The sequence below is a fragment of the Bacillus rossius genome, chromosome 1 (genome assembly GCF_032445375.1).
Source record: "Bacillus rossius redtenbacheri isolate Brsri chromosome 1, Brsri_v3, whole genome shotgun sequence".
NCBI classification, from domain to species: domain Eukaryota; kingdom Metazoa; phylum Arthropoda; class Insecta; order Phasmatodea; family Bacillidae; genus Bacillus; species Bacillus rossius.
The window spans coordinates 251,160,237-251,185,889 of NC_086330.1; the positions used below are offsets into that span (position 1 = coordinate 251,160,237).

The 25,653-nt window shown below is 39.1% G+C and overlaps 1 long non-coding RNA gene across 1 annotated transcript in view; it reads left to right on the forward strand.

Moving 5' to 3' along the window:
- The first annotated feature begins 6,303 nt into the window (after positions 1 to 6,303).
- The window catches only part of LOC134529919 (uncharacterized), a 55,654-nt gene continuing 36,304 nt past the window's right edge, over positions 6,304 to 25,653 (forward strand). The window contains exon 1 of the long non-coding RNA XR_010074743.1: positions 6,304 to 7,006. This is a non-coding gene — a long non-coding RNA (uncharacterized LOC134529919). The remainder of the gene's footprint in view (positions 7,007 to 25,653) is intronic.

Genomic DNA, 25,653 nt, shown 5'->3' on the forward strand with positions numbered 1-25,653 from the left:
ATGCCTTGACGTTGGTGACTACATGACATAGTATCGAGTCACGTGGTCCGCGCAGACCAGATGCTGCCCGCCGAATCTTCGAAAAATGGCGTCGGGGTGCCTAATTAAAGAAAGTAACTGCCCCCATCCAAAGAAAGGGGGAGGGGGTGATTGCCCGAAGGTGTCCGGAAATGCCCGAAGGGGCGAAGCAGACTGCAAAATGCTCGCCGCGCTCTCACGCGAGTCGCCAGCGAACTAAGATCGCAATCGCACTGCGACTGCTGCCAAGGTCGATTATGACAAGCTGTCTCTTATGGGAGAGATGAGTAGTGCGCTCTGGCAGCCAAGATGAGAACCTGTCTGGAGGGTCACCGAAACGTCCGCTAGAGAGCACTGAGCGCGCTCGCGACTAGCGCACAGAGAAAGGTTAGGGATTTTTCCCGCCGCTATACTTCGCTGAGGGCTCTTTTAGACAAGGGCGAAAGTCTTTGAAGAGACAATGTCCCCGCCTGGGTTCACTGGGGGTCGATGCTCCGAGTGGAAGTTCTCGTGAAGCCACAGGTGGTTGATGAGGGGAGGGGGTCTAAACTTGCTAAGTCGCCTGGGAAAGGCGTCATGTGGACCGTCCCGAGGCATCGCCGAGAGCTGTAACATAGTCCAGTACATGCTGGCAAAACCCTTACCTATGCTTGCCTCCGAGAAATGAAAGTTGCTAGCAGTGGGCTTGGGGTATTATTCGCTAGCACGAAAAGTCATTCTGTTACAAGGAGAAAATGTGATGCGAACCGCGGCCGAGATGCAGCGATAGCCAATCGTCAGCAAACAGTATCTAATTGAAGCCTGCAAACAAGCGCAGGTGCACTGGGTTTAACAATATTACGTCGGAGTGTACAGTAATGGAAACAAAATTAAATTAAATTAAAAATTCAAATTTATTATTTGGTTTCCTTCTTTAAAAAGTACAAATTAAATTAAAAATTTACATTTGTGCTCAAATATTATGATAAATGGCACATTATGGAGAGCACTCACTTCATGAGATGGCAATTTGTCATACATCTTGCGCCACGAATACTCTTGTTTCCACCCTTCATTATTACAAAAAATAGATTTCCGAGATTCAGGGACATCAGAGCTGCAACTAAATAATTTAAAAGGAAAACAAAACAGTGACTTGTTCGTTTCTCTCCGCACAAGCAAATCTCGGAACAATTTTCCCCATTCTTATGATTAGAGAATAAAACTGTTCTGGGAAAGGCCCTTTTCCCATCATTTGGAAGGTTGTGAGATATTTTAGGGGGCCCTTTACGAACAATGTGTTCAAATATACCTGAAGTTAAGTACCGGTAACCACTCTTTAATTTTTGAAGGCTGGAAGACACTTGCCAATTTGATATTGTCGGAAATGGTTCAGGTACCTTAATATTATTTACACATTCTGAAGAAGATAATCAATTGCACATCTTACTTCCTTCAAAACATTACTCTCAGGAATATTATTTTCACTTTCCGGAGACAAATAAACTGCACTGCCTACTTCTTCGGAAACAATTCTGCCAGGAACAACAAACTCCTCGTGTGACTACTTCCTTTTTTACTAACCTCTAATTTCTTTCTTCGTTCCTTGCGCTTTTGAGCCCCGATTTGTGCTTGTATTGTTCCATAGTAGAACCTCGCAACCACAACTACGAGAATTCACAATGAAAGAAGGCCTTTCTCGTAACAAATAGTACTTGTTATGTTGTGTCAGCCGACCAATAATGAAATAAGAAGTCAAAAGTTAGATCCCCACACATTACGAAAATGTTTTTAATTTTACATTATATCTTGAAAGCAGCACATCGTAGAGAGAGAAAAAAAAATGCATTCAAAAAAATTGTTTCAAATTTATTTACAAACATAAAAGTTTGCCATTAAACTATTCGTACATTGCAGTTTATGCATATTCAATGGTTTTCCGCGCTTCACATTGTGTGTCTAAACTGCTGTTTTCTACTGCTTCCTGGACCTCGGAAAGGGCTAGAAAAAATTGGCGGGGAAGAGAGAGGGGATAAAAAGACGGCATCGTAGGGTCCTGCTAGTGAAGTCAGTCGTCCCCTCCCTCGCTATCCTACTACCCTCCCTGGCACCCATCACGACGGGGCAAATCGCCGCATTCTTCAGGACAGAAGATAGAGCGAGTCTATTTGGCATTGGTTTCAAGTGGATGTGTGTACAGGCCCAAGAAAACCTATCGTGCTTGTTCCTGGCGTTTATATTTCTGCTATCCCACAAGACCTTAGTGTGCACTTAATATTATAAGTGCTGCTCGGTTGGTTTATTGGTGCAACGACAGGTGTTTTAGGAACACAGAAGACCAAAAAGTGAAATATTTCAAGATGTTTTATTAGCACGGGGAAAATGTTTTCTCAGCCAATTATTTTCTACTTCCCAGCCGGGCCCTTTGGGCTAACGAGCCCCTGGGCATTTGCCCCTTTTACATCCTCCTTCTCGGTGGCCCTGGTTGTTGCTACAGCTAAGGAAATGCTATAAAACCAGAAAATACTGGATTTATACTATCATTTGTTGAGCAATAACATAACACCTTTTAACAACACACTATTATTTTTTTTTTAACTCTCCGAGTATTCCCTTGTGGGCATGTCCCAAATTGCGATTCCCTCCTGCACTTCTAAAATAAACCTTCGGTGAGGAAATTTGACTCCATCACTCTAATAAATTGTTATATGGCCGGAAGTGAATTGATTATAAACGCGCCAGTATGCACGACCCCGGGCCACTGCTGGGGTAATTGCACCACTCAGTGTGAGTAGTTCTGTTTGTTTCCTTACCTTCTTTTTTTCTCTTTAACTGACTATTCTTTATTCTCGAACATCCTGTTATTCTTATCCGTTACTGCCTCTTACTTAACTCCCTGTCAACTCATTTTTTCCTCTCCTTGTCTGCTTCTTTGTTATTTGTCACATTCTTGCCTATTTATTCCTCCTCTTACTTGCTTCTTCTTCGTACATTATTCATTTATTGCCTCTTTCTACCTTCCATACTGCATCTTTCACCTTTTCTTGACCATCACATTGAATGCCTCTTCCTATCCTCCTTGATTGGGTTTTTTTTAATGTCATTACATGTAGCACGTTTTTATTGGTGCCTTCTCAGTGGCCCAAAGTGAAGGGAGCCTTCATGTCATATTTTACAACTGCATCCTTTCTTTGTACGATAAAATCTTCCTGAAGCTGCCCGTGTAAGCATGAAACATTTGAAAGCACATACATATGTTTTTTCTTCCCCAAAAAGCAACACCAAGTGAGCCGTTTTGATAATGTGTGTCTGGAAGGTCGGGGAAATTTGTCGATTCAGATATAAAAAAACTATAAACATTACGGAATTTTAGAATTTCAAGCTTGTAACAACCCTGTTAATTTTTTTGCCCACAGCTCTCGCCATCAGCTAGCTATCAAGTGTGGACAAGGGAAGCGGGGAAGCAGGGATGTAAGATGTAATGTTTACTGGGTAGAGGTCCATTAACCCAGGATTAAATAAGGCCCTGAAACAAGGACGTGAATAGGGAGGACCAGCCACCCAGGAGGCTATAACCTTGAAAACTATATGATTTTAACTTCCTATTACTTCTATTTCTCCACCTTGTTTTTGCCTCTTCCTTTCTTCCTTGCATGACAACTTTTCTCATTTTGTGTTCATATTTCTTCCATCCTTGCTTATGTTTTTCTCTCTGTATTACCTTTTGCTTTCTGTGTTGTATTCTTCTTCATCATTATGTATACTATTTCCTGCTCCTTTTTTAAATCTGCACCCTTCCCTTGACTTCGTAAAGTTTCACGCCTTTTTTTTTTTAATTCCTTTCCATCTTGTCTGACTATTCCTACCATCTTGATTGGCTTTTCTTCCCCTCTTGGCTGGTTATACTTGCTCTCTTTGACTGCTATTCCTCCTTTCCTTGTCTAACTTTCCTCCCTTCCTTGCATGATCTTTTCCTTCCGTGTGTGCTTTTTTCTTCCCTCCTTGTCCACCGATTCCTTCCCCTCATACTACCTTTTTTCATTTATCCCTTACTGCCTTATCAAAATCTTCTTGACTTCTCTTCTTTTTATCCATAAATGCCTTTTATTACCCTTTTTCTCAATTGATTGCCTGCCTTTTCCACCCTACCAACTGTCTTTTTACATCCTGATTGATTCATCCTTTGAATCTTTTTACTCCCCTTCCTGTCTGTCGGGTATTCCATTCTCATTGATGGCAGTATTCTCTTACGTGTTTGCTTCTTCCATTTTTCCTTTTTTCTCACAACATGGTCTGTCTCTACTTACTTTTATTTGTATGTTTCTTTCTTTCCTCCTTAACTGACTATTCTTCCATCTTTATAGTCATTTATTTCCATTCTTTATTGTCTCTTCTTCCTTTACAATATGCCTCTGCTTCTATACCTACCCATGTCTTTTTATTCCTCCAAATTATTGTCTGCTTTCCTCCCTCACTTAATTACCTCTTCCTTCTCTGCTTTACTGCCTCTTACTCCCTTAAATTCCTGCTCCTTATAGCCCCCCTAGCTTTTCTCCCCTCCATAAACTGTCATCCCTTATTAAAAGACTTTTTCTTTCCTTCTACATTCCTATACTTCTTCTCTGACTCTCCCTGCCTTCATTTGACAGACCTTTAATTCCCTTCTAACCTTATGTGTATAGAATTGTCGTAAAAAACCTTGACAGAAGTATGTGTACTAGAGAATCATCCGTAAAAGGTATGAACGGAAATCCGACAGTGAACTTCACAAAGTTCCTACTTTGAAGATTTTAAATGTCAGTCATGTTGTCTGTAATACATTGTCTTTTCAAGTATCAATACAGTTACTTTATAAGGACATACCCTGTACTGCAATATCATTCAAATAATAGAAATCACGAAAATTGAGTTTCTCTTTCATTATCTTCGTATTGTGGGAAAATTAGGTAGTTGTGAAGGTCTTTGAAGTCGAGAAAAATTGTATTGATTAGTGAAAAAAAGTGAATATTGTTACGAGACTGCTAGCTCGAGCCTGCGGGAGGGGCGCGTGCCGGTAGCTCCCGTCCCTCACCCTCCCCTTCCGACACGAAAATCCGATTAGTGGCTTTCCCCAAAAAGTCCAAGTGTCTCCGTCTCTCTCTAATTCCGCAAGCTCCCAGAGACCCGTCATCTTGAAGTGGCACACCTAGGACGCCATTGTTCTCACAGCTTCGAGTGTTAAGTCGGGAATTACGATGTGGAGACACTTCAGGGAGCCGCGAGACCTTTCCAGAGCGGGAGTCGGCAGGTATGCGAGACGGAGGCCAGCCTGCGTGGCGACACCGGCGAAGCCTCGGGCAGTGAAGAGGATGAGAGACCCCTTGGCGAGCGGGGCTTCGTGCATCGGGGACTGTGTCCCGGCGCGGACGGGTGAGTAGTGCGAAGCAGTGAGTTGCGTGGTAAGAGACGAACAGTAGAGAGAGTCACTGTCGAGCCGAGCTCCAGTGGGGAGAGTAAAATGTGTGATATATTTGTGGACAGACGTACAAATTGTTATACTTTAATTAATAGTGTACATATTAGCTCATAAAGAAAACTACAGTTAATTAATTGGGCTATCCTTTCCGGACCTGTTTTTCTTAATTGCAAAACTAATAATGAGAAGTGATTAAATCGTTGTAAATTAATTTCACATGGAGATATTAATAATTTTCACCTCATAAACATTTTTTCTTTTATTATGATTATTGATCTACAAGTTTCCTGAACTTCATTGGCATCCTTACTATCAAGTTTTATAATACACTGGAAATTAAAAAAAAATTTTTTTTGATAGTCAAACAACAATAGTGGGATAAGTCAGAATATTTTGTTTCATTGAATGGTGTCTTCAAAAATTTAACTTTCTTGATACTACGCAATAAGTCATAACATTGCATTGTGTGCTTGTAGCAAATTATCTTAATTTCAGGCACAATCTACTTGTTATAAACGGTAAAACTAGCGTACAAACTTTTGTTTATGCCTCGCTCACGCTCCATTTTGAAATATATACGGCTGCACTATAACAGCAAATTGATAGCATATATTTTGTAAATTTGCTAACATTAAACACTTTATATACTGGTATCAACATTTAATTAACGTGTTGCTGCGCGAGCTAGCATCGGAGCCGCTCGTTTATATTCGGGTGTCTTCGGAACGGCGGGTTCTGGACAGGAAACTGTGCCCAGAGTAACTTCCCGCGGTAAGAGTTCAGTTATTTCTACCACCTTCTCGATGGACGATTTGACAGTATAAATAACCCCCCCCCCCCTTCCAGATGCGAGAGAGAAGCCTGCTGGTCGACGACGCCCAGACACCACCGCTGCCTGTGTGCGCCGTCGAAGAAGCTCGTCCGCAGTCGTCGCCTGGGCCGCCACTTCGAGGACTTGAAATTGGCAAGCCCTCTCTGTTTTCGTACTCACTGTAAAGTATTGTGTGTTGCTACAAGGTCTTGGAAGAATTTGCGAGTCAACGAGGCTAGTGATAAATTATACTCGTTTTGACTTGGAAGTATTTTGGCATAACGAGTAACGGGCTGATAGATGTTGACGTGAGGCGACAGAGTGGTTTGGAGCAGGCAATTGGGCATGTGAATAGTGCACCTGATTTAAGACATAACTGCCATTTAACAGTTTACGTGTCGTTACCTTCTCAAGAGACACAACCTCGCACAGCAAACTTCACAGCAAGTAAAGAGTTGCCGAGACCACGAGAGCGACCAACAAGTGCCGTAGTTTCAGCCCAAGGTTATGTGTGGGTGACGGCCTAGTTGCCTGGCTCAAGACCAGAACAATACTGCTGCAGTAGCCGTGCTAGCAGTCGGCGAGGCGGACCGCGGCCTCCCGCGCCCCGGAGCTGCGGCGCGCGGGCCGGTCAGCGAGTCCAGACTCGTGACTTCGCTTGCTGAGCGGAGCTGTACTCGTTGCGCTGACGCCAACGGGACATCAGACACCATCCACCACATGTCGACCCCTACAAGACTAAGGTGAGTTGCGTACAGATCATAATCGGATTGCCACCGTGATTAACATCAGTCGTTCTCAATAAATACTCACTGAATAGTTGTGTACGCTACCATATACACGGCTTCCGTTGTAGGACAATTACTTTTACTATTTTAATAACTAAAATTAGCTAAGAAGTGGTACCTGTTGTAATAGTCGTCGTAAAAAAAAGTTGTTTAGTAATGTGCGATTAACACATAATTTAGACTGTATTTATCAATATAAATTGTTACTTTTTCATATCGAGTAATCTTAAGAGATTAACATGTTCAGTAACTTTGACAGTGTAGCAGGTTATGTGTTTCATGATAGTGTCTTTTGCAATTGCGTGCAATAGAAACACATATAGTTACGTGTCACGCAATTGCTTCTTTAATGCTGATGAACACACATATATTAAGGCTCTCTACATACTGATAAATTGTTTGCCCGCAGAATACTGCTGCATGGAGTTTAACTGTGTGAAGATTTTCATAACACGGCATATCATATTTATTCCACGGATATTTAATCAATGTCAGCTTGTAAAGGGTGGTGGTATTCACAATAAACATGTTTTTGCTACCACGTATCACTTTGTACACATTCTCTACCAGTTTTTACTCTCCTGTCATTTCTGATAAGAGGAGGGGTCAGAAACGTTTTAAAATATCTATGCATTTGAATACCGAAAATGATTTCCTGACTTTTAAGAAATACCGTTATAATCTGACAGACAGGTCGTTAAGTAGAATGACATAATTTGATGCAACTTTGTGAAGCACACTACACAAGTTTTAATTGGAAAACTTGGCTTATATGTTGCTGTGAAAATTTTATTTCTCAATGTTGAGAACGAAAAGTTGCAGCAAAGTTTTTGAATAGAGAGAGCGAGAGAAAGAGAGAGAGAGAGAGAGAGAGAGAGAGAGAGAGTGTGTGTGAAGAAACTAATTATTCAAGTTCTGTCAGCAATAGCAGTTTTAAAACGTTTGCTGAACATGCAATGACACACTTTCTCAGGGACTTAACAACATAAGCAATGTATTTTTTAAACATTGTTCTATTAATATTCAACATGCTGAATAATGTTCAAAAATATTCAATGAGTTACTTCAACATTTTATACTTTCATGTTTAATCATATATGTACGTCGCATATTTGAGCGATTTTTAACTAAAGAAACAAAGAAGTTAATTTTTTAATTGACCTAAAATTAAATAGCTTACTCAGATAATTTTATCAACAAGTTTAATTTCTCGAGAGGGTTTAATGTGACTGTAATGTAAATTTTCTTTCTGCTTAATTCGTGTGCCATAAAATTTTTTCTAGTTCCTAACTAGAAAAAAAACTAACAAAAAAGCATGTCAAAGTTGTTGAGAAATGCCTGTCGGAAACACGTTAAACCCTTTAAACATTTAAAAAACCTGTTCTTACTTCGTTGAGAGGGTAATGTGTAAGTTAAGTAGTTTTTTAAAATATAAATTTCTTCCTGAAAACACTGATAAAGCAGATTTTTTAAATTTAGATCCCTCCCAGCACCATATATTAGAGAAATTAAAGTTTGGTGTTTCTATGCTTAATGGAGCTCGTGTGGAACGTATGCAGAGGGCCTATAATTTAACTTTTAGAATCAGCAACTTATTTAATTATTTTAATGAAATTAAATGAGTGTGTTTCCCACTACCGCTCCACAAAGCAGTCTGAGATTTCCAACAAAAAAACCCGACGGGGCTGGGGGTCGAGATAGTCTAAACGAAAAAGTTGAGAAATACTTAAGATTTGTAGAATTAAAACAGAAAACACTACTGTCAAAATTTTGAAAATCAATTTTTTACTAATATCTACCTCGTCCCTTTATTGCCCTTAAGCAGCAATGTTAAAAAAATTTTTTTTCTCCCACTTAACTTTCATACAGATGCGGGGTTAAGTTGTTATTACAGAGAGGTAAACCACAAGATAACACTTTTATTCTATATGTAATAAATTCTCAATATTTCAGAGATATGATAGTAAACTTGTTCCATTAATTCGTACGTGTATGTCACTTAGCAGAATAATATTAAAAAAATAAATTTTCCCTTTTACCCTCATTAAGCAAGACAATATGTTACGTAGACTATCTATTATAACATGTAGGTATACCATATAAACTTTATATACATAAATCATTAAACATTTGAATCGTGGTGTTGTAACTTGTTTATAAAATGTGTACGTAATTGTGAGACATATAATAAGTAAACAAGAATGAGCATATTTTATTTCTCATTTAGCTCTAATTTAGTTATTAGCAGTTCCTACAAATAGGATTTTGTTTAATATAAAAATAATAATTTGTGAAAAATAATAACATGTTTCTTAAAAATTATTATTTAACATCTAAATTAATCACATTTATTGTTGAAGCAATCATTCATCATTAAATCCACTCAAGGAAATTATGTTACAACTAACACAGGGCACTACTGATGCAACTATCTCACCTTAGTACACGTACCATCGACGCGGGAATTGGAAGGCATAAATCCTATACGTTTTATTCACATCGGTTGTTGGTAGAACATAATAGATCCTACAACCAGAGAAATAATGATTGGAGCAAAATTTGGACGAAGCGAGCCACATACGATTAGTACGTTATTTTTATACTCGCAAAACAAGTTTTTATTAAGTGAACAACCAGGCGATGGGCCCGCGGTACACAGCATGCTGAGGATGTGCGGTGCTTAGTGAAGACCTTGCTGCAACCTTCTTCCCTCCTATACTGACTTTTAATTATTTTCCTCATTGACTATCTTTTCATTTCCCTTTTGTCAGCATCATCCTTACCTCCATATTGCTTGATCCTTTTTTCTTCCCTCTCTTGTCAGCATATTCCTCTATCTTTTTTGCCTCTTATTACTCTACTTGACTGATTATACTTATCCGCTCTTTGTCGGCCTCTACCACCCTTTCTTTACTGCCTATTCTCCCCATCTTCGACTGCCTCTTTCTCACCACCTTTCCACCTTGTCATCCTTGATGTGTCTTCTTCTTTTCCTTAGCTGAAATTTTCTTCCCTCCTTAAATGGCTCATCATTTTTTCTTTGACTGCCTCTTCCTCAACTCTGTAACTGTTAATTTACTTCTTCACTGCATTTTCCTTCCCTTTTGAGTTCCTTTTCCTCTTCTCCTTATCTGCCTTCCCTGCTTGTCAGATTCAAACCATGTCTGCCTTTATAACCCCTCTTAGTCATATGTTTATTCCCCAATTAAGTGCGTTTTTCTGCCCTCATGAGTTCAACTTTATTTATCCTAACTGCCTCTGATTTTATTCCATAAATTAATCTGCATATCACTTGTGCCTACTTCTTTACTACCTCCATGACTGCTTCATCCCCCCTCTGGCCTGCTGCTTTCTTTACTTATAAGCATATGTATTAACCTCCTTGCAGCCTCCTCTTAAAAATAATTAACTGCCTGTTCCTCTCTTAAACTGTCCATTACTCCTTTTTTTAACTGGCTATACTTCTCCTTTACTGCCTAATCATCCTTAGTATGTAATATCCGGAGATGGCACAGGCACCAGGCTGTAGTATGTGGTTTGGTCAATCACCGACCGACCTCTGATGTCACGGCGGACATCTTGGACTCAAAAATTCCTCAAAATTGACTCAAAAGACTCAAAATGACTCAAAATTCCAAAAAATTTCTCTTTTTCGCGGGAAAAGTTCTCGTTTTCTTCCACAAAAATTCAAAACTTAGGAATTCAAAAAACTTCAAAAGACTTTGGCTTAGAAAGAACACGAAATCCTAAAAGAGGCTTAAGCATCCATGTATACAGTCTCCGATTAGCCTCTGACTTCATCTAGGATTATTACGTCTCCGTTGCAATTATCGTTACGACCGCCATCTTGAAAATCTGCAATTTTAGTGCTAGAAATTCCGAAAAAGTTCCAAATTAAATTTACAATAATGCTTACCTCAAATGGTTAGTTACTTAATTGATTTCGGTCCTCGGTTCGATTCCCGACGAGGGTAAAACAGTAATTTATTAATATATTAAAAAAATTCTCAATAAAAAGTAATAAAAATGTCTTATGCCACACCCGTCATTTTAATTATGACATCACATTTGAAATTTTCGTTACGGATGTTATCTTGGATTCTAGAAACATTGCTTTATTCTTTATGCCCGCCATCTTGGATGACTATGACGTCATCGTTGTATTTTACGTTATGTCCGCCATATTGGATTCTAGATCGTTACACTTTTCGTTACGGCCACCATCTTGAAAATCCGTAATATTTATGCCAGAAATTTGGAAAAAATTTAAAATGTATCAAAAAATTAATTAATTAAATTTTACTAAAATACTATTTAAAAACGCAGTTATACCTTCAAGTCCTCCATTCGAACCCGATGAGGTCATAAAAAAAAACGTCGATAGATCCTTCCTCCACAGAAGCCGCCAGCAGACTGACCCCCACCACTAATGCCAAGATAATATATATAATCAGCTGGTATGACGTCATGTCCACCGTCTTGTTTTCGTATGCTGGAGGCCGCCATCTTGTTTACGTTTACTAGAGTGCGCTACAATCATATTAGTTTTATTTTTTGTTCACTATACCTTTGAACTTGACTGTTGGCATTTACCTTTGACCTTAACCTTGAACTTTGACCTTGACCATGGTGACCATCTTGGAGCCTCCATCTTGTGTTCAGCACTTGCTACCAGGAGCTCTAATTATCATAAATCGCCTGCTAGAGGACATCGCCACCATCTTGTTTTCAGTAATCGATACAAGGAGCACTAGTGTCACCTAGTACACACACCATCTGCTAGAGTGCGATATCACCATGCTAGTTTAAGTTTTACCTGCTAGAGTGTAGTAATAAATTATTATTACTGTGACACTCACCATCTTGTCATTGAGGCACCATTTTGGAATCGTGTAAATATTCATCTAGAAATTCGGGAAAAATTCCAAAATATACCAAAAAATATTGCAATCAATATACTGATTAATTCGATCAGTTCCTGTCCTTCGTTAGATCACTGGACGATTAAAAAAATAACTTTAATTAAAAATACCACAAAAATTACAGGTTCGAGAAATAAAACACCACAAGTTATTTTATAAACGTAATCTTTATTACACAATTTCTATTCTACTACAGGAAAACTTGCGAAGGCCAGCAATCTTATAAACTTTTTGGCCTGCATAGGCGTGAAATGACTAATTCTAAGCTCCAATCGGTTTATAATAGACAGAGACGAGCCAGGACCTTTACTGACATAGTCCTCTTCTTGACAGAGTTTCTGGACACCGTGTTTAACAGTTTGCTTCACATTGTCAGAACTGTAAATTACTGCAGCCGATGTCTTGAATGCACACTTATTCACTTTGTCATCGAATGGATATGGTTTGCCATATACACAGTCCAACCACAAGTTATATTTTAATGGACTGTTTGCTGCTACGTCATCAGTAAGCTGATTGATTATGTTCTGTCCGATATCCTCAAGAAAATTACAAATGTCTTTTGACTCACTTATCGTATTTAGATAATAGTAGTATTTCAATGTTCCACGAAATGCAGACCGCGCCAAGTAGAAGCCATTATCATTCACCTGTAATGCACCGAACACAGTATTAGGTTTAGTCTCATGTCCAGACGTCATAGCAATCGGTTGCTGCTCATCTGTTTTTTTGCCTGTACACTCACAAGTCGCCAATCAAAGCGAGAAGTCGAAATTTCTGCAGGTAGTTCAACATAGTAGGCACACGGACTTCGCCTTTACAGTGTTTCGCGTGTCATCGCAAACTGTCAATTCGAGTAAACCATTCATGTTACTCATCACAGCGAAACTTCATGCGAGAAGGATTCTTAGTACATTTACTCCTCATGTATTCGTACATCATGAGCAAATGCAAACGACATATCGCAGTAGTCGCAAGGATACCTAGTTGATGAAGACGTACACGAACCAGATGCTGATGTTCCTGTAGTTGTACCATTACCAGTCATACTCTTGTGCAAATCGATGCATCGTTGTTGCACCGAAATCTTTACTTTCTGTCGCGCAGCAGGGCCTTTGCATGTCTTCATGTGCGTTTTAATATTATCTTTTCTGGCAAACTGCTTATGACATTTCTCACAACCAAGAATTTAACGATAAATGTTCTTAGCACATTCTCTATTCTCGTGTCAACGAGTATTGCTGTTGTTTGAGAAAATCTTGTCGCAGTAATAGCATCGATGCTCGGTAGTTGTTGACGAACCACCAGCTATTGAAGTCTCCATCGAGGGCGAAACAGCATTCATCAAGGTTTCCTGTGCAGCCAGCACTGAAGTCATTAAGCTCTCTTCTGCTGGTGGTACCACGACTGTTGAAGTCTCCTCTAGTGTTGACGTCGTCGTTGCCAACGGGATCTGCTCTATCATCGTCGTCGCTGACTCAGGGTTCCCGTAGTCGATGGTACAACCTCCATCGAGTTCGCCGTTAAAGACGGTAAAGATGCCATCGAGTTCACAAGAACAGGTAATTACGCGACTTATGCACCAGATGAAACAAACTAGGTGATCCTTACACCGTCAACGACAGTAACAAACTGTAAGTCCCGCCATCTGAGGACTCGATTTATGCATGCAACCAACGGAATAATATGCTAGACAAATCAAGAACAAATTACTATAATACACGATTCAAAACAACATTAATAAAAATAGAAGCCCATATGATCGTAAATAATTCGATGCGGTGTGATACATTCTCGTCACAGGAATTAGATCTCACAAATATACGCTAGGCTCCAAGAGCTCCAATCCTTGCCATTAGATCCATCTAAATTTGGCTCCAAAGCTCCAACAGCTCCAATGCTCCAATTGCACATCAGCTACAAGTGCTCCAACAGTCTTTAGGCTCCATCAGTCATTGGCTCCATCTGTAATTGGTTCCAGCAGTCTTTTTGTCTTCCAATAAGGCTTAGGCCTATCTGCTATTTAACTACAAGACTAGAAGGCTACGAGGCTACGAGACCATAAAGCTTCAAGTCTACAAGGCGCCAATTGCATCACCTGTTTTCGGCTGAATTTTCTCTTTGGCGCCAACTGTTCCAACGATATTATGTTATAATATGCAAGGATACTTTGTTACATAGCTGCAAGTCTACGAGTCTACAAGGTTACAAGACTGCGCGACTACTAGTCTACAAGGTTACGAAACTGTGTGGCTACAGAACTACGAAGCTTCCCAAACAAAAGGTTACAAGGCTGCGAGGCTACAGGACTACGAAGCATCCACGACACAAGGCTACGTAAGTAGTATATAATAGGGGCTCCGGAAACAGGCGCCAGGCGGCGGTGCCTGTGGTGCCGACCACCATCTTGGATTCCTCAAAAATGACTCAAAATGACTCGAATATTCCCGTTTTGAGGAGAAATTTCCCGTTTTAGTCAGTAAAAATCCCAGCGGCTAGAAATGTCCTTAAAGAGGCTTAAGCATCCTTAACTCAAGCCTAAGTTAAACCTCTATCAGGACTTGACCTTGACCCCGACGGCCATTTTGGATCCGCCATCTTGGATCCACCATTTTGGATGACGTCATTGTGTTCTCGAACATTCAAGCGATGTGTTATCCGCCATATTGGATGATGACATCACCGTTGCAATTTCCATTACGGCCGCCATCTTTAAATATATTATCCGAGTTTAACGAAAAAAAAATTAAATTTATAAAAAAATTAAATTAATGAAATTTTAATGAAAAAAAATTAAAAAAACAAACATTTACGACACGGAGTTCGGAGTCCTCGGTTCGAACCCGGAGAGGGCAAAAAATAAATTAAAAAACGGCGACCGTTCCTTCCCCCGCGGTGGCTGCAGGCATACTGACTCCCACCACTTTTTTTTTCAAAGCATATATATCGTCAGGTAGTATGACGTTATGTCCGCCATCTTGTCTTCGATGCTGGAAGCCATCATCATTGTACCGTCGGCGAGAGTGCGCTGACGCCATGTTAGTTTAATTCTTATCCGCTAGAGTGCAGTAATCATTTATTATTGCTGTGACACCTGCCATCTTGTCATTTGGCCGCCATCTTGAAAATCCGTAATTTTTATGCCAGAAATTCGGGAAAAATTTCTAAATTCGTTAAATAAATTGGCAATAAATATACAGATTGATATGATCGATTCCCGTCCTTGGTTCGATACTCGATCGATGCAATAATCTTTAATTTTATGTAAAAAGGAATAATAATTACAATAAACCATGTTAAACTTTCGTAAAGAGACTTTAAATCCTCTACTACCATCAACCTATCAGACATCAAGACCACCATAATGGAAATTCGTAATTGTAATGCTAGAAATTCAGGAAAAATTCCAAAATTCATTAAATAAATTTGTAATCTATATACTGATTGATTAGGTCGACTAAGATCCTTGGTTCGATCCCTGGCCGATACAAAAAAATTAAATATAATATCAATTAAACATAATAGTAACAGGTTCGAGGAATTAAACACCGCCAGTTCTTTTACAAACATAATATTTATTACACAATCTCTATTCTACTACAGGATCAGATGCGAAAGCCAGCAATCTTACAATAATTTAGTTCCGCAGCAGTGTGAAATGACCAATTCTTAGCTCCAATCGGTTTATACTAGACAGAGTCCAGCCAGAACCTTTACAGACATAGTCCTCCTCTTTTTGACAGAGTTTCTTGATACCATGTTTAACAGTTTGCTTCACATCGTCAGAACTGTAAATTACTACAGCCGAAGTCTTGAAAGCACACTTCTTCACTTTGTCATCTAACGGATACGGCTTTCCATATAGCTTGGCTTGTACTAGAACTCTATCTTTGCTCAACAATGATAAGTTCACAAGCAAACAGAATCTGTTTATGTATTTTTGTATTTTTTTTACGTTTTAAATTTTTTATTATTTATTTGCTATATATAAAATATTTTTTTCCTGTAATTTTATGATATCAAAGAAAACGTGTGGTGGTTTTCTCCGTGTGCTCCCGATTATTCTTGTCATTATGTTTGCTCATGAATATTATTTTCAATATGTGTATGGTTTTCTCCGTGTGCCCCCGATTATTCTTGTCATTACGTTTTCTCCGTGTGCTCCTGTTTATTCTTGTTAATAATTTGATGGTTTTCTCCAAGTGCTTCTGGTTATTCCTGGCTAGACATCTAATGATTTTCTCCGAGTGCTGCTGATTATTTGTGAGAAATCGTTCTCTGCATGAAGGATATTTACTTAATGAGTCATGTCATTTTATTCAGAGTTACATTTAATTAGTGAATTTCTGCTAATAAATTGACACTAGCAATAATTTAACCAGGTGGAATTAAAGAAATAAACAACCATTACTCAGTCAAATAATATGTCATGAGACATCAGCGAAGCATTAACATGTAAGAAGAACTTCCTTCTCCTTGATGTCTAGCGAAGCCCTCCTTCTTTTGCGATCGTTAGTGAGCATCCCGCATCCCACATAAAATAACTAATTAATATTTACCTGCTAGAAACACGTGGCTACATCTGTTGATGACAGCCAGAACTATTTGCATCAATTTGCTTTGCATTAGATAACCTAACTCTCACCACTGAATGGTGCTATTGTAATCAGTTAGAAACATGTAGTCTTGTAGCCATGTAGCCTCGTGTCCTGGAAGCTTCGTAGTCCTGTAGCCTCGCAGTCTCATAATCTTATGTTCTAGAAGCTTCGTAGCTCTGTAGCCTCGCAGCCTCGTAAACTTGAAGATACGTAGTCGTGTAGTCTCGTAACCTCATGGCTCGTTGTCGCGTAGTCATGATGTCTTGGGACCTCGTATAATTGTAGCTATGTAGCCAAGTAGCCTCGTAGACTTGTAGCTACGTAAACAAGTAGTCATGCAATATAATAACATAATGCTGCTGGAGTAGTTGGAGCAGAGTAGACTTGTATTCTTGTAGCTTCAAAGACATGAAGTTTCGTAGCCACGTGGTCTTTTAGCCATGCAGTCTCGTAGCTATGTATAACTCGTAACCAGCTGGATCCTTTAAGACTCGTAGCCTTGTGGCCTCATAGTCTCTTAGACTCGTAGAATTCCAACCAAATATATTTGGAGTTGGTGAGACAAAATACAGTTGGAGCCAATGACTGTAGGAGCCAATGACTGATGGAGTCACTAGACTGATGGAATCAATAGACTGATGGAACCAATGAATAATGGAGCCAATGAATAATGGAGCCAATGAATATTGGAGCCAATGAATATTGGAACCAATGACAAATGTGTGGCCTTTTTGATGATGGTGCTGCCTTTTCGTTGTCGGTGCTTCCAAATGCGCTGTCTTTTCGTTGTCGGTGCTTCCAAATGCGCTGCCTTTTCGTCGTCGGTGCTTCCAAATGTGCTGCCTTTTCGTCGTCGGTGCTTCCAAATGTGCTGTTTTTTCGTTGTCGGTGCTTCCAAATGTGCTGCCTTTTCGTTGTCGGTGCTTCCAAATGTGCTGCCTTTTCGTTGATGGTCTTCTATTTTTTAATGTTGTTTTGACTCTAGTATTATTGTAAATGGTTCATGATTTGACTAGCGTATTATTCCATATGGTGCATGTATATAAGCGAGTCCTAGACAGCAGGACGCTCAGTTTGTTACTGACGTCGACGGTGTAAGGATCACCTAGTTTGTTTCTTCTGGTGCATTAATCACGTAATTACCTGTTCTTGCGAACACGATGGCATCTTTACCGACTTTAACGACGAACTCGATGGAGGTTGTACCATCGTCTACGGGAACCTTGACGACAGCTACGACGGAGAAGGAGCAGATTCCGTTGACAACCACGGCGACTACACTGGAGGAGACTTCATCAGACGCGATACCACCAGCAGAAGAGACTTTAATGCTGGTAGTGTTGGCTGTGCAGGAAAACTCGACGAACTTCGTTTCGCCCTCGATTGAGACTTCAATGGATGCCGAATCGACAACAACTAACGAACATCGGTGCTGTTACTGTGACAAGATTTTCTCAAACAGCAGCAATGCTCGACGGCATGAGAAGAGAGAATGTGCCAAGAACCTATATCGTAAAATGTTTGTTTGTGAGAAATGTCATAAGAAGTTTGCCAGAAAAGATAATATGAAAACGCACATGAAGACATGTAAAGGTCCTGCTGTGCGGCAGAAAGTAAAGGTTTCGGTGCAACAGCGATGCATCGATGTTCATAAGAGTATGCCTGGAAATGGTACTACTGTTGCAACGTCAGTATCTGGATAGGGTCTGAAAGGTTCGTCTACATCACCCCGGTATACTTGCAGCTACTGTGATATGACGTTCAAATTTGCTCATGATGCACGAAGACATGAGAGGAGCAAATGCAAGAAAGTAGGTGTATTTGGTATGTATGGGGACACCGGTGGGTGGTGGGGGATCCGGGGATCCGCAGCGGCCATCTTGGATTACGTCACTTCCGGCGGCCATCTTGGATTACGTCACTTCCGGCCGCCATCTTGGATTACGTCACTTCCGGCGGCCATCTTGGATTTGACTTTAACCTTTGACCCCGACGACCATTTTGTTTTCTAGAACATTCCACCTTATTATGACGTCATGTCCGCCATCTTGAAAATCCTTATTTATTATCCGATTTTAATTTAAAAAAAAATGAAAATTAATAATTTAATTTTAATTAAATGTTACAATTATCTAGCACCACACTCCTATACATTACGTTTACATCATCGAGCGCCCCACTCTTCTACATTACGATTACATCATCGAACACCCCACTCATCCCTATCGCAATTTTTCGTAACACCACCATCTTTAAAATAATTTATTATCAAAATAAAAAATATATACCATCATTGTCTGCGGAGGCAGCCATCTTATTTAGTGGAGACAGCCATCATGATTTCATCTGATGGATTTTTTCATCAGGTGTAGGTTTCTAAAGTACGTTAGTGTATGTAAGGTCGAGTTACAATTCTCTACCAACATTGTTATGAACCTTATAGACAAAATCCACAAAAATCCAGTCATTTCGTTGTTGTAACCACCATTTTTTCTTAAAGTCCTACCATTTATAGGTTTTAACTAAAATATATGTTATCAATACTATCGTTGTGGATGTGATAGTTAAAGTAATGATAATTTAAAAAAAAAAACATTTATTACTCCATCTTAGCGGACCAGAAATTTTCAGAGTCCTAACCCACAAGTAGATAAGTATCTCTTCTAAGTAGGAACATGTTTGCGTACACGTGTTTAAAGAGCTGCATGGAAGCAAATATTTTAAATGTTTGGGTATACATCCATCCCCCTCCCATAACATTTTTAATGACAGAAAAAACACAAGCAGCTTTAATCGTTCACGAGAATATTATGCTACAAACAAAAATACCGAATCAAATTTGTACAGTATTAGATGTTCCCCTATCTTCACGAGAGAGACCACATCCGACACATAACATTTTACGTTTCAACTTAATGTCTGATCGCTATAGTGTATATGATGCAGTTACAACACTCACCTCAGCCATTACCTACTGCTGCACGATATGCACTTCATATCAAATGAAAATAGTATTTTTTTAAGTCGTGGCAAGAAGTCGAAGTAAATAAAATATTAAAAAAAATATTTAACATATTTAATAAAAAAAAACACAATCCTTCGCACCATCTTCTCCCCCTTGTTAACAGAAGGCGTTACCGACCCTCTTCACAACACCCCGCTCCGCAGTACTTTCCATGCTAGCATCAAATACTTTGCCCACACAACTATACAAGCACCACACAGCTCCAAAGTCGATAATTGAGGAATAAGCGCCTAATATTCCCCCTTCACAGCAGCAATATCCTCCACAGTCAGAGTGGAGGTGTTCACAGGTACATCTGAGATGTCTTCCCTGGACTCTTCGTCTTCATCCATCGCAAGAACTTCTTCCTGGCCGCTAGCCTCCTGACAGCACGCATAGAACTCATCCTCAACAATCTTCTCATAGGTGGCCCGACACATCTTACTAGCTCTGTTGATAACTACGAATGATACATCCTAAGGCTGCAATTGTTCAACTGTCCCCACCCCTCTACCCTTTCTATTGCAGTCCTGTTCGTGCGTGCCAAGCACACACGTCACTGACGCACGGCCTTTGACGTCAGCAGACCTACCCCCTCCCCCCTCACCCTGAACCATCCACACCCCAAATAGCTGCGTCATTTAGACCTGCCACGCGTCCCCAGCCTCCTAATACCATTTTAAGCACCTTCGACGAACATCCCGACCTCTGGTAACTAGTGAAAAGTTTCAAACAGCACATGAATAAATACATTTTTTATTTATTTTAGACTTGCATTTATTAATATAAAAATTTACAACATTTCAAAACATTATAATTTATATGGCATCAGTAGATTTTATCCAACTGATTTTCACATTTATCGAATCCTAGCCACTTCACAAACAAGGCATCATCTTTCTAATCTATCAATTTTTCTACTTAATAATCGCTTGGGTACTTGGTAGGCTGAATTTGTTCCCCATAGAATCCGCCACGTATCACCAAACCTCGTAAATCTTCCAAGTAGTAACATCTCGGATGGTAATTATGTGTTTTAACAACACGGAATATTTATGTTAACCATTTATAAATACATACAAAATATTCAATTTTAGCTCTAAGTTTTATTACGCGTAGTTTATTTGCATCAAAATAAACAGTTTCCAGGAGTGAGTTATCTTTTACATTAACAGGCACCATGCCAGTTTTTCTGTATTTTCTGTAACATGTAAATCCACATAATATAACTCCCTTTTGCTGCGAACTCCCTTCACATGACTTCCTTTAGAGCAGGAATAAATCATTCATCCACCCATCCTTTATCTCGGTGAACATATAGTTTAATTATTTATTTCGAACAAGGCTACAAGACTTCTTGGCTACAAAGCTACAAGCTACAAGGTTCCAATCGGCTACGTGTCTACAATACTACCAGGCTACAAGACCACGAGGCTACAAGAATACATCAAACACATAGAAAAAATCTGGGTATAAAAATACCAACTCAGCAAATTTAAAGCTTACTGTAGAGCCGAAACATCCCTGAAATATGTATTTTATGCTTCCTACAAGACCAAGGGGTTTTGAACCATTAAATATTCAGCCCTGGCTACAGACTTGACAACAAACATTCAATGAAACGGACACACATTTGGGTAAAACATTCATTTCAGTAGGATACGATATCTAGGATACATTAGTTAAAATACTAAAGGAAACGATAGAATCCAGCTCAAGCCGGCTACAATGCCTCCATCCACATTTGGCTCCAAATGATTTCAGTTACAATGTAGCACGTACCCGCCACAATTGCCAGAAATACGTTATGACTCTCCATTTTGTTAGCCATTTATTACGAATTTTACATCTTTAAGTTAGAAGTTGTACTACGAGAACCCAACCTCAGCTAGAAATTAGATTACAATAAATAAAACAAACTTTTTTATCCAAAGTATAATTTGGTTTTTCACTTTTATACACATGCAGACAAAACAAGTTGTTATTGTATGTAGCATACATTTCTTATTTCACGAAGTATAGAGCATAATTGTTTGGTATTGGTTAAATTTTCTTCATTTTTGCGAGGCAAGTCTTAACCTATCTACCAATATGTTAGAATATTTCCATGTGGCATAATAAATATCTTCGGCTTCTAACATCTTACGTAAATTTTCATTACTAATACTTTTAAGACCTCTAAAGTTCCGTTTTTAATACCAGCCTTAAAGTCATTAAAATTGTAATCGCCCCATCATAAGCCTAATCTGAATAATTTAGTTTAATAAGTCGTTTCCATAATTTTGGTCTCAACACTTTATCACAGTATTCGATCTTGTGAGCTTCAAGTTCTTAATCATAGTCTTAGTTCTTGTAAGCTTCAGGTGAATAATCGCAGACTTCGACATTTTCAGCCTTAGGCTGTTCTAAAGTGCTCTCAATTTCATGGAGGCGACTAGAACTTGGTGTAAAATTTTTTTAATTACCCATGAAAATGCTACTTTCTTCGTTAACTTTTAATTCCAAATAATTAACAAGACCTGGGATAGTACTATTAGAATCATCATCTTCACATTTCTCGTGATCATTATAGTCGTCTAATATTTCACTTCCTTGCTTTTATAGACACACAATTCTTAACATTAATCAGCCTTGTTTAACCAGACCTCAAGGGGGGAGAGAATCATGTTACAAACGAGTGTTTCTCGGCTGTACTTAGCATATTTAACGAATGAGTAATGGATATTTTTATTCAAGTACCACCTGATTAAAATGCGGAAATTTCTTATTCGGTGTCAGGAATTGACAATACAAACAGATATCTCTCAATATATTCCAAGACCAATACAAAAAATAAAACTCAATAAAAGATATATGACTCAAGAAAATCTGGAAGCACATTCCATTAAATTAATTTATTAACTCAGAACCATTCCTCTAAAAGAATACAGACGTGTCTATTACTAATGTGAACACACATTTAAACACTAATACTCCTATTTCAAACACAATTCATCATATTTCAAACACATCTCAGCATATTTCAAACAATTATCCACACAATTCACAAAAACCGCATATTTCAAGACCAAGAACAGAAGTTTGAAAGGTGTTCTTTTCTCTTATAGAGCGACTCGTGATGTTACAATCATCTGGTTTTCGTCGATGCTATAGATGTTTATGCAGGCGCGAGGATTCTGTTTCTCGAACAGAGGTATCTGGCGAAGTGGATTGGGAAACTCGTTGTTAGTGAAGTTGAACTTCCCCTCCAAGTCATTGTAGCACTGATTAACATGCTCAGATGCTCACCCGCATCTAACTTGACCAGAATTGCACACTTAAAACATATGTGCTCATCTAAGTATTTACAGATTGACCACCGCATATTTTTCTTTGATGCAGGTAGGTATTTCGATGTAGGAGCTAGCTCGAAGTGGATCAAGCTTGTTAATGTGTAGTTGTAGTCACTTAACACCAGACAAAGACCATCCGGACCCCTTTCATAATTAGTATTCTTCCTCTTTACATATCTTAAAGATGTATTCAGTAATGACATCCTCCACTTCACGAACTGCAAAGAGTGGAACATTCGTGGTTTTGAAGGCCCTCTTGTCTTCACACGTACCCATTGGCTTTTCACAATTGCACTCAAGCACGATGTAATACTTGAGTGGACCATCCTCTTCAATTTCCTCTAGAAGTTGGCTTATTAGTTTAACCTTGATAGATTCCAAGTATGTACATGTGTCCTTGACAGAACTGGTATTATTTTCCACCACACAAGTCTTCAAGTTACCCCAGATTCCCACTTCTGCAATGATGAAGTCGTGGATGTTGGCCAAAACCCGCCTCTGTTACCAGCAATGTTCGGCTGGTGCTTGGCTTAGGTATGACTACAGGCTTAAGCGCGGCCATTCTCTGTTTCTTAGTTGATAGTGGATTAGGACCCTTGCACGCTTTGGTATGTGCTTTCAACTTACCAGCCCTGGTGAACACTTTAGCATAGTTCCCACACGAATACATTTTATGGCTAGGGTTGAGACCGCAAGCCGTCTTCTCATGATGTGTGACATGGCTGGAGTTTTCGAAGGTTTTGAAGCAGAAGCTACAACAGGTGACTGAAGTCGTGAGGGCAGCACCAGTACATGTTGTAAGATATTACCGCAATCTATCACTGCGAGCAACCATCTTTCCACACAGATGACACTGCTTGAAGTCATGCTGCTGGTTGTCAGCACACTGACGTTAATAACGGTAGCAGTTATTAGCTGCCGTATAGGTAGCAGGGCAGAAACGTCATTTCTGCATGGTTGATGTCATCACAACAATCGGTAGTCTGTGCTCAATCCACGGAACACACGAAGGAAGCCCGATGTAAGGAGAACTATAACAGAAGTCTTAAGAAAACAATGTAGCTACCCATTACATGAAAATGTTTGCATACATAACTTCAAACCTACAAAATACAGCTTCAACAAACCAATCCTTAAGTTAGCACTAACTTACCCCGAAAAAAATCAAAAAAATCACTATAATGTTAAAGTACTGTAACTGTCAAGTTACACAGAAGTAGTCAAAAAATATTCAGAGTCCTGGTAACTGGTAACTTTTACAAATTTTTAAGTACAGAGAAGCATTTGGCTGAAAAATATTCAAAGTCCACACAACCCCCTCTCCACACAAATGTTTAAGTACAGAGAAGCATTTAGCTGAAAATATTCAAAGCCCTATATAGTTACATTTTCAAACAAAATATTAAGTACACAGAAGCATTTAGCTCAAAAATATTCAAAGTCCACACAACTCTCTCTCTCCACACAAATGTTTAAGTACAGAGAAGCATTAAACTGAAAAATATTCAAAAGCCCGCACAGCTAGATTTTCACACAATAGTTTTAAGTACACAGAAGAAGCTAGCAGAAAAAAATGTTCAAAGTTCTGATAGCTAACAAAATTACTTAAAAGATCATATAGATAGCTATCTAAAAAAGGAAATAAAATGAATACACAGCCTCAAATCCACTCATTTACACGAAATCCAAAAAATTAACCCACAAACTACAACTAATCATACTAACCCTCAATATAACAAAGAAGCCCCTTGCTTGAAACCAACCAAACATAAAAATTGTTACAATTTTAGCACAAAACGTAGCTCATGTGCAGGTTTTCATAACTCCTGAGTTTCGGTAGGTATGTGATGTGTGCAGGGGTATGGGGTAAAGACATGTAGCAACCATGCAACAAGTATGATTAACCTCCATAGCTTGGACCAAGTACAACCACTTTTGGCTTTGCCAATTAGAGATGAGGTCGCTAGGTACTTTCACAATCATGACTCATCTCTCAAAAATGTCTGAGAGCCTGAGCTATCCACAACAGTCTCAAGCAATTCACGGCATCGTGGACCCATGAATCAGTCAACACACAACCATTATCTACACACACAGTTAAACTTCTACATGGCAATACTTGACATGGTAAATGTTATAGTTGTGAAAGGAAATAGTTAGAAACATTGAAATCCAATACTTTTTTTGGATTCAGAACACACACATACATGTGTGAAACTAAGCATGGGACTTGAGCGAAAACACTAGTTGCTCACGAAACATTTTGTGTAAATAACTTCATACCTACAAACCCACATTAAATCCATAATTCATAGTGATAAATTATCAAACCAACCCACAACACCGTCAAATTAATCCGCACATTAGAATATTGCAGCTACCCCCACCACCCTTTGAATTCAATCTAACATAAAAATCACTCAAATACCACCAATGTAAAAATTACAAGTCGAAAAATTATGCATGAGTTCAAGTATGGAGGTGATCTCATCCATATCAGTACAGGCTCGTACACAAAAAGAAACAATTAAATGTATCACCCCGGCCACCAAATCATTTAGACCATCCCAAGACACATATAATATATCTCTTATGCTGCCATTATTCTGAAAATCACAAGATTCTTTGTTTTTAACACCAGCTACATAGTCATTATCCTCATCATCTTCTCTGATATCATCGACGCAGTCATCATCATGATCAACATAATCATCCAGATTACTGTCATATTTCGTAATCTTAGGCG